Source organism: Papaver somniferum, chromosome 2 (genome assembly GCF_003573695.1).
Source record: "Papaver somniferum cultivar HN1 chromosome 2, ASM357369v1, whole genome shotgun sequence".
Lineage (NCBI taxonomy): Eukaryota > Viridiplantae > Streptophyta > Magnoliopsida > Ranunculales > Papaveraceae > Papaver > Papaver somniferum.
Genome location: NC_039359.1, coordinates 127,821,576 through 127,830,194, shown reverse-complemented (window position 1 = coordinate 127,830,194; position 8,619 = coordinate 127,821,576). Strand labels below are relative to the sequence as shown.

The 8,619-nt window shown below is 36.4% G+C and overlaps 1 pseudogene; it reads left to right on the top strand.

The window, feature by feature from the left end:
- The first annotated feature begins 570 nt into the window (after positions 1 to 570).
- LOC113351930 lies at positions 571 to 7,505 on the top strand (annotated as a pseudogene).
- The last annotated feature ends 1,114 nt before the right edge of the window (positions 7,506 to 8,619 follow it).

The window sequence follows — 8,619 nt, the reverse complement described above, 5'->3', positions numbered from 1 at the left end:
AGAATCAGATGAGTTTTCATTATTTGAATACTCAAACTTAGTGAATTGGAAATTTTTCTTATTTTCCATGTTTTTCTCCTTCATCTTCTCTAACTCTATTCTTTCAATAATTCTACTCAACTAATAATAAACCCATCTTTTAATTTAATCTCATTAATTATTTTTAACTAAATCATTCACTAATCATAACCTAAAATTAATTAAGAGGTAGATTAGTTATTAAATAAATAACTAAATATGGGGTGACCTAAAATTATTTCTAATGCCTCTACCCAAAATAAAATCATGGTCCCCAAAAAATCGTTAAAAAATAAAAATTATTCTCTACGAAACATAAGCCCATCATCATTTAGCTTTTCTTCCAGGCGAGCGAAAAACCCTTGACAAAAAGAAGAACATTTATGGGGTTTTAACCAATTCACATTTCGTCAACCAGAAATACTCTCATCTCTTTCTTCAGAGAATTTCCTCCGTCGTCTCTTACTGTAAGACAAGCGGTTTCCGCAATTTTGTGATTCTTGATTTTAAGGAATTTTTTGGGTGTTCTATTTGTAGACGGAGAATAATACAATGGGAAAATCGAATACAGGAGATATATCTAATGTTCGTGTAGTTGTAGTTGGTGACCCTGGAACTGGTAAATCAAGTTTGATTTCTGGTGCCGCTACTTATACTTTCCGTCGGAATGTTCCTCCTGTTCTACGTCCCACTCGTGTACCTGGTTTTTTCCTGATCTTGTTCCTGTTACAATCATTGATACTTCCTCTAGGTAATAATTCTCTATGATTTAATTTCTAATAAATTGTGTTTTGGTTTTACTATTTGAACGGATTAGGCTGATTTTTGTGGTAATTTTATAATGGGTTTCATTTTAGCATGGAGGATCAAATTACACTTGCTAAAGAATTGAAGTTAGCAGATGCTGTTGTATTAACTTATGCATGTGATGCACCAGCCACTCTTGATGGTTTAAGTACGTTTTGGTTACTAGAACTTCGTAAATTGGAGGTTTGTGTTTTGTTTTCTATTATTTTGATTTGATTGTTCTAAATGTTGTTTACTCGGTTTGTTTATGTGTTATATCCAAGTATTTTCTTACAATGAATAGGTGAAGGTATCAGTGATTGTGGTGGGATGTAAGTTGGATCCAAGGGAAAATAAAGTGAACCTTAAAGAAGTGATGTCTCCGATAATGCAACAATTTAGGGAGATTGGAACTTGTATTGAATGCTCGGCACATAAATTTATTCAGGTCTGATGTTTTGCTTTGGTTTGTTTTCAGTCATGAACTTGGTTATGTTGCTTCATTGCCTTTGACATTGTCTTGTGATAACATTAGGCTTATTGCATCCACGTTCAGTCACTGTTGTTTGGATTATATGATTTGCTGATAGAATAGTTTTGTTTTTGTAGGTGTGGGAATCTGTGAATTTGGTCGTTCTCACCGAAGATTTCCCATTTTGTAGGTTCAAGAGGTTTTCCATTTGGCTCAGAAGGCAGTGCTTCACCCTAAAGCACCATTATTTGATCAGGAAACACAGACATTGAAGCCTCGGTTTGAGGGCTTTAAAGCGGATATTTATTCTGTCCGACGAAAATAGGGATGGTTCTCTCAGTGATAAAGAGTTAAATGACTTTCAGGTTGCTATTTTGATATTTATATATTCCTGTGGGGTTTTCATTTCGTAAGTTTGACTTGCTTCATGGGTTCCTGTAGGTCTTCGTTTGTATGTTTGAGTTTCTTCACAGGTGTTTGCTATTTAGAACATATTTCAAAGAATTTACCATTTATAGTCGATAGGCTTGATACTATCCAACTTTACTGAGCTGGCCTCATTATGCATTTGAACAGGTCAAGTGTTTTAATTTTCCACTCAGGCGTTCTGAAATAGCTGGCGTTAAGAGGGTTGTCCAGGAGTAACTGTTCGAGGGGGTTAACAATGGTGGAGTATTCATGGGATGAAAATATGCTTGGATATTTTCATTATTATTTAATATATTTTAATTATCTAGAAAGATATATTGTAATTAATTAAGATGTTTCCATTTATTAATAATATTTTAGAAATATAATTGTTTATTTAGGGATTTTATATATTAGTTTAGAAATCTCGTATTTTAAGGAATAAGTATTTTGATTATTTGTCTGGAAGTTATCTATATAAAGAGCTCCATGTTTTCATATTAGAGGAGAAGATTTTGATTAATAAAAAAGTAGTGTTTATCCTTGAGAGTGGTATTTCGGAAACATGTTGTTTTGGATTTCGCCCTGCATCAGTTGGTTCAGAGACAGGCAACACTCCTGCATCATGTTTCGAGGAAGAAATTATGATGTTGTTCGAAGAGACGCTCTCAGCGATGAGAAAGAGCAAGCGGTAATAGATGATCTAGAACGGAAGGTTAAGGCGCTCACCCTCCAATTGGCTGAAATGCATCATCAGCAAGAGCCCCATCATGGTCCTAGCCTACAGCGAGTGGAGGAAATGACCGGTGATGAACAAAAAAACTTCCTTGGCGACAAGGAAGAAGGATTTCAAGGAGTTGCACATGATCCACGAGATTCGTTGGAATCCGGATTAAAGCTTGAAATCCCAAGGTTTGATGGCATTTTTTCTTTTTCTGTGGTTGAGAAAAATAATATTGCCGTGGATTGGAATCTACCACCAATTTATGATATTTATCCTGATGATGAGATCATATTATGTTCTAGTTATGTTGATTCATACTCTCTAAAAGCTTTATGTAGTCAGGTGGATCAACGACATCAACTTCACATTTTCAAAGCGCAAATATTTTTGAGTCCAATAGCAATTATGCCAAGATTATTTAAGTCGACGGATTATAAATATTTTCATCGACGAATTATTTATACAAGAACTAATACTGGCAAAATTCGAGGACGAATTTTTTCGAAGGGGAGAATGGTGGAGTATTCATGGGATGAAAATATGCTTGGATATTTTCATTATTATTTAATATATTTTAATTACCTAGAAAGATATATTGTAATTAATTAAGATGTTTTCATTTATTAATAATATTTTAGAAATATAATTGTTTATTTAGGGATTTTATATATTAGTTTAGAAATCTCGTATTTTAAGGAATAAGTATTTTGATTATTTGTCTGGAAGTTATCTATACAAAGAGCTCCATGTTTTCATATTAGAGGAGAAGATTTTGATTAATAAAAAAGTAGTGTTTTTCCTTGAGAGTGGTATCTCGGAAACATGTTGTTTTGGATTTAATACTATTCAACGCTTCCGCCCTGCATCAACGACCATGGTCTTACCTTGGCAGGTTTCCTTTTTCTTCATGCACTGTTTGTAGAAAAAGGCCGTGCTGAAACAACATGGATGGTTCTGAGGAAATTTGGGTATGATAACGAGATCAAGCTCAGAGACGATCTAATTCCACTTTCGTTCAAACGTGCTCCTGACCAGGTATATCTCTGTTAGATGGTAAACTGACTTCTTAGACTTTTCAACTTTCAATAGTTTTCTGGAATCTCGCTTAGCATTTATTTCAGTTTTGACTTGATTTTGATATTTCTTACTGCACAACGAAAATACACAGCCACAGTTTCAGTTATGAGATCTGTATGTTTATTGTTTATGGAGTGTCAGATGTTTAGCTGTTAAACTTTAAATTCCCTTCCTTTGCTAGCAGAATTACATAGTAATTGTTCATGAACATGGAAAGGTGTCATTAACTGTTGAGGTGTTGTTTTATGTGTTAGTCAAATCCTGATTTGATACTCATGAAGAAGTGATTTGTTAATTTTTACTAAGCATCCAGTAAGGTAGAGGATATAGTTTCATGCAGAACAGGCTCTTGAACATTCAGTTTCATGAACATGGTTTAGTAGCATGCCCAGCTGATAACCGGGTTTTACTTGGAATTCTGATGGGGGATAAAGTATGGTCCCTCTATGTGAGGTTGGAGTAAATCCGATGCGCACTCAAGAAATCCAAGATTTAGTGCAATCACTTGAACTTTGTGGTGGTAGCTATATGGAGAACAACATGTTGCACTACATCAGCACCATGTTCTGAAACCAGACTTGTCTATGGCCATATATATCTGTTGTCCTTAGAACACTTGCTCAGCAAAGCTGCTTTCCCTGTTGTCTTTGTATTATTGCAACGTTGATTTATTTCTATGCTTGTTATGCTAGAAATCAGTTCTTTTTGTTAATGCAATATCTTGATTGAAATACTTGCTTATTATTCAATTGTAATTTTTTTGATTTTTGAAATACCTCGTGTCCTACGCAGAGTGTGGAGCTGACTACTGAAGCTGTGGATTACTTGAAAAGCATTTTCAACTTGTTCGACCTCCATGGTGTAAGTGATGCATTGTGCATACACACCTACACCTGATATGAAATTGCTGTTTCTGTATTTTGGAATTTTCTTGTTTAATACTTGTTAATCATTGTAATAGAGTTTATCGTGTTCCATATTCATATTCGTTATGTGTACACATACAGCTTGGTTGATGCTTTCAGCCACAGCCTTATGCCCTGCGTTATATTACGATTCAATTATCTGATTTAAGGATTGATGTAAACACCTCATTTGAATCTATTGTGCTATGCATGACTGCATATTTTAGATCTAGCTTCAGAAATTTACGTGCTACTGCTCAGTCATTTCTTGAAATGCTAACTGAATAGGGCTTTTGTCTACTAGGATGGCGCATTACGACCTGCTGAACTTGATGATCTTTTTTCAACTGCACCAGAAAGGTGATATTTTAAAACTAGCTGTTTTTTTTATTATTTATTTTACTGCATTGTTATGATTTCACAATGTCTACATGTTTCTGCAAAATCGTCATTTCTATGAACTGGCTCGCAGTCTCAGATCATTTGTTGAAATTCTTGCAAGTGGCATAGTCATTGTACATTAAAGACGCACATGTTTTTTTTCTTCTTCTAAGTTTTGTGCCTTCATGTGTAGTAGAAACATTACGATGTAGTTGGTGCCTCACTTTTTAGGCGGTCCCGGCACAAGATAATAGTTAAATTTCTTAATAAACTTTTATAACTGCGCATGTGCACAGAAGCAAAGCAAACAGAAGAAATTAATTTGAAATATATTTTATTGACTACACTTCTGAGATTATTCTTATTGTGGTCCAGTCTCATATGAAACCTAATTTTACTTGTTATTTACTTGTTATGTTTCGGGTTTACAGTCCATGGAGTGAAGCTCCATATAAGGAATCAACTGAGAAGACTGCATTAGGAGGGTTATCCTTTGATGGATTCCTGGCACAGGTATGTGCGTTCACTACTTTTGCTATGTTTTCTTTCTGAAAGAAATATAAGATTTTTCATTTGCTGGAGTGTATTCTTTTATTCCTTCTAAGTTTTCTCAGTGTGCTCTCGCTGCTGTGTGTTAGTTTGGAATTTCACTTCCTTAAATGCAATATATTTGATGCAGTGGGCCCTTATGACATTGTTAGATCCAGTTAAGAGTGTAGCCAGTTTGATTTACATCGGATACCAAGGAGGCATTGCCTCTGTCCTGCGTATAACCAGACGAAGAAGGTTAGACTGCAAGAAGCAACAATCGGATAGAAATGTTATCCAGTGCTTTGTCTTTGGACCTAAAGGTGCTGGGAAGTCATCATTGTTGAACTCTTTTGTTGGAAGGTATGGTACTTGCTGAAGTTATTGATGAACTAAACTTACAGAGTGATATGTTAAACCTCATAGAATCATACTGATGCATGTGTATTTGGTTCCTTATGTTCTTTTATGAATAAGATTGTGATTTGTGCTGTTTCTGAATCCAATCAGGCCTTCTTCTGAGGCTTATTCTCCAACCACTACAGAATGCTTTGCAACGAACACTGTTGATCATCTCGGGGTGAGCCCTCCAACTTTCTCTTTCTCTCTCTTTTTTACTTGTACACCAGATTCATGCGTATCAGAATATGAGTTGAAGCTGTATACAGTGGACATCTTAATATCAAAACTTAGTTTTTAGTTTGCACATTCTATCTTGTCCTTTCTGACCGAGTCATTCTTCCAAAAAATTTAGTGGATATCATTTCTGTCTTCTGGATGTTTGACAATGAAGACCTGTATTGACCTCTTTAGAGGAAGGTATATATAATTGCCAAATCTTGAGACCTGAACCCTGTGAATGCACTGTATCTGAAACTGAAGTGATGTCTCATGCACTTGAAAATACCCTTCCTAAAGAGTTGGTATCTGAACCCTAAAACATCAGAGCTGTCAAAGCATAGATGTTTACTGTTTATAGGCTCATGAGAAATTTTGCATACACTGGAAATCTTTGATAGGATTTCTTAATGCTATCTTCATATTTGTTTCTTTCATCGCTAGCTGTGAATTTTCCTTCATTTTTCTTTTCCTAGAAAGTTTTGGCAATTCAATTTTTTGTCTGAAGTTATCATCTGATTTTGTTTTCAAAGGGAAACAAGAAGACCCTAATATTACGAGAAATACCGGAAGACGGTGTCAAGCGCTTGTTATCCAGCAAAAAGTCCTTGGCAGACTGTGATGTTGCAATTTTTGTCTATGACAGGTATTGACTTGCAACTGGTTTGGGGTCTGAGAGTGTGTATGGAGTATTGCATTACAATGGAAACAAACTTTTTATCCTTTTATTATTTGGCATTCCCCCCCTCGGGGACCTTTTTTGATGATAACTGTAAAACTTCTGTCCGCAGTTCTGATGAGAAGTCATGGAAAAGAGCAAATGAATTGTTAGTGGATGAAGACACCGGTTTTGAGGTGCCTTGCCTCATCATTGAGGCTAAGGATGATCTTGATCCTTTTCCACTGACCATACAGAATTCAACCAGGGTGCAATATCTCTCTCCCTCTCTCTCTTGCTCTCTTTGAACTCTGTTTTCCATTGAAATATACTAATTACATCTGCTGCACTTTGTTGGCTCTTGTAGGTCAGTCAGGATATGGGAATAGAGGCACCTATACCTGTTAGTATGAAGTTAGGAGATCTAAGTAATGTTTTTCGTAGGATTATCAGTGCTGCGGAGCACCCCCATCTGAGCATACCAGAAACTGAAGCTCGTCCTCGAAAGCAGTACCGCCAGTTTGTTAACCGGTCCCTACCGTTTGTTTCAGGTATGTCTCTCGAACATATTTTTTTTTTATTCAGCTTCTTGAGTTAATTTCTTCATAATAATGTATGAATAGCAGTATAACAATAATACATACCAACATGAAAAGAAATATTGAGATTGAAGGGGTAAAAAAAGTGGAAAAACAAAAACATAGACAAAGCTAGTTGATTGTCTCGACTCTCATGTGTGTTAAAGATTCGTGCTGGCTGCACCAGTCATTTGCCTCCTATCTATGGTGAAAACTACACTTCTAATTATATCAAACTTTGTTGTCTAACAATGTTGCTAACCTCAATCTTTCACCTCAACAAAATACAGTTGGGGCAGCTGTTGCTATTGCTTATCGCGTGTACGCAGCAAGAAAGAACACATCGAGTTAAGGGGTAATCTCCAGGTAGCAGGCAGTTTCTGCCCTTATTATGTGGTGGCTGGTACCATCAACCTAGGGTTTCATTCAGTATCTGAATCGTCAGTCTTCTACTACCTCACGTACATCCCTCTCTCTCTCTCTCTCTCTCTCTCTCTCTCGATGTTTTTTGAAAATGAAGTTGTGTATATAGTGTTGCAATTTGCACCGCCAAACCATTTGACCGCACGGAGTTGATCCTATATCACGTTCAAACGGTTGGCCTTGAATGTTGAATTGTGAATCAACATAAGACCAAGCCTAGCAAGGCAATTATATAGATTCGCCAGTTTAAATCTATTATAGAAGCATTAAGTGACCAAGATCCTCAGTTACTTGATCGTCCTAATTGATGAATATCATTATCAACTATTGCTATTTAAATTCCCCTTAAAATTCCTTTTTCGCTTTAAACATGTTGTCGGACAACTTGCTCAATTCCTGCATTTCTATTCTTCAAGCATGGGCTATGGGTAGTGTTCAAAAGGGGAACTAGGTGAATGAAGGAGGAGCCCGTCGTGGGAAAGTGAAGAACAAGTACACTATACGTATATTTGAGTCCAAGCATGGGCTTGGAAGTTATCTTGAACCAACACAGGAACGACTAATGGTTAGGCGCTTAGAAATCTGCTTTATTGCTCAACGGGTTGGCGCTCAACAGCATATTCTGGGAGAATATGCTTCCAACCGTCTAATGGTTTGGTGTCGAGCGATTAACCACTTGGCATCCATTTTGGCGCCTAACCATTGGTCGCTGGCGTTAAATATTTGTTTGACATTTTCTTGTGCTACACTCCGTTTACACTCGGATGACGCAACTCACATTGTTAACCCGCGTTCTGGTCGACATATGAAGGTTTAGTGAGGAGTCTGAATCTCGTATAGTTCGGCAATCACTCATAACTTAATTTTCAAACCACTTTACTGTTGTGTCATCTACAACCACTTGGCCCCGAAACGAAACCCATTTTTCAATGTGTCATTGATATTTGGTGTAGCACAAAATTTCCACCATCCTTATTCTACGCATTATTATGGAAATATAACTGTCCTTCATCCTTGTCAATGCATTGTTATTGATATAGAAA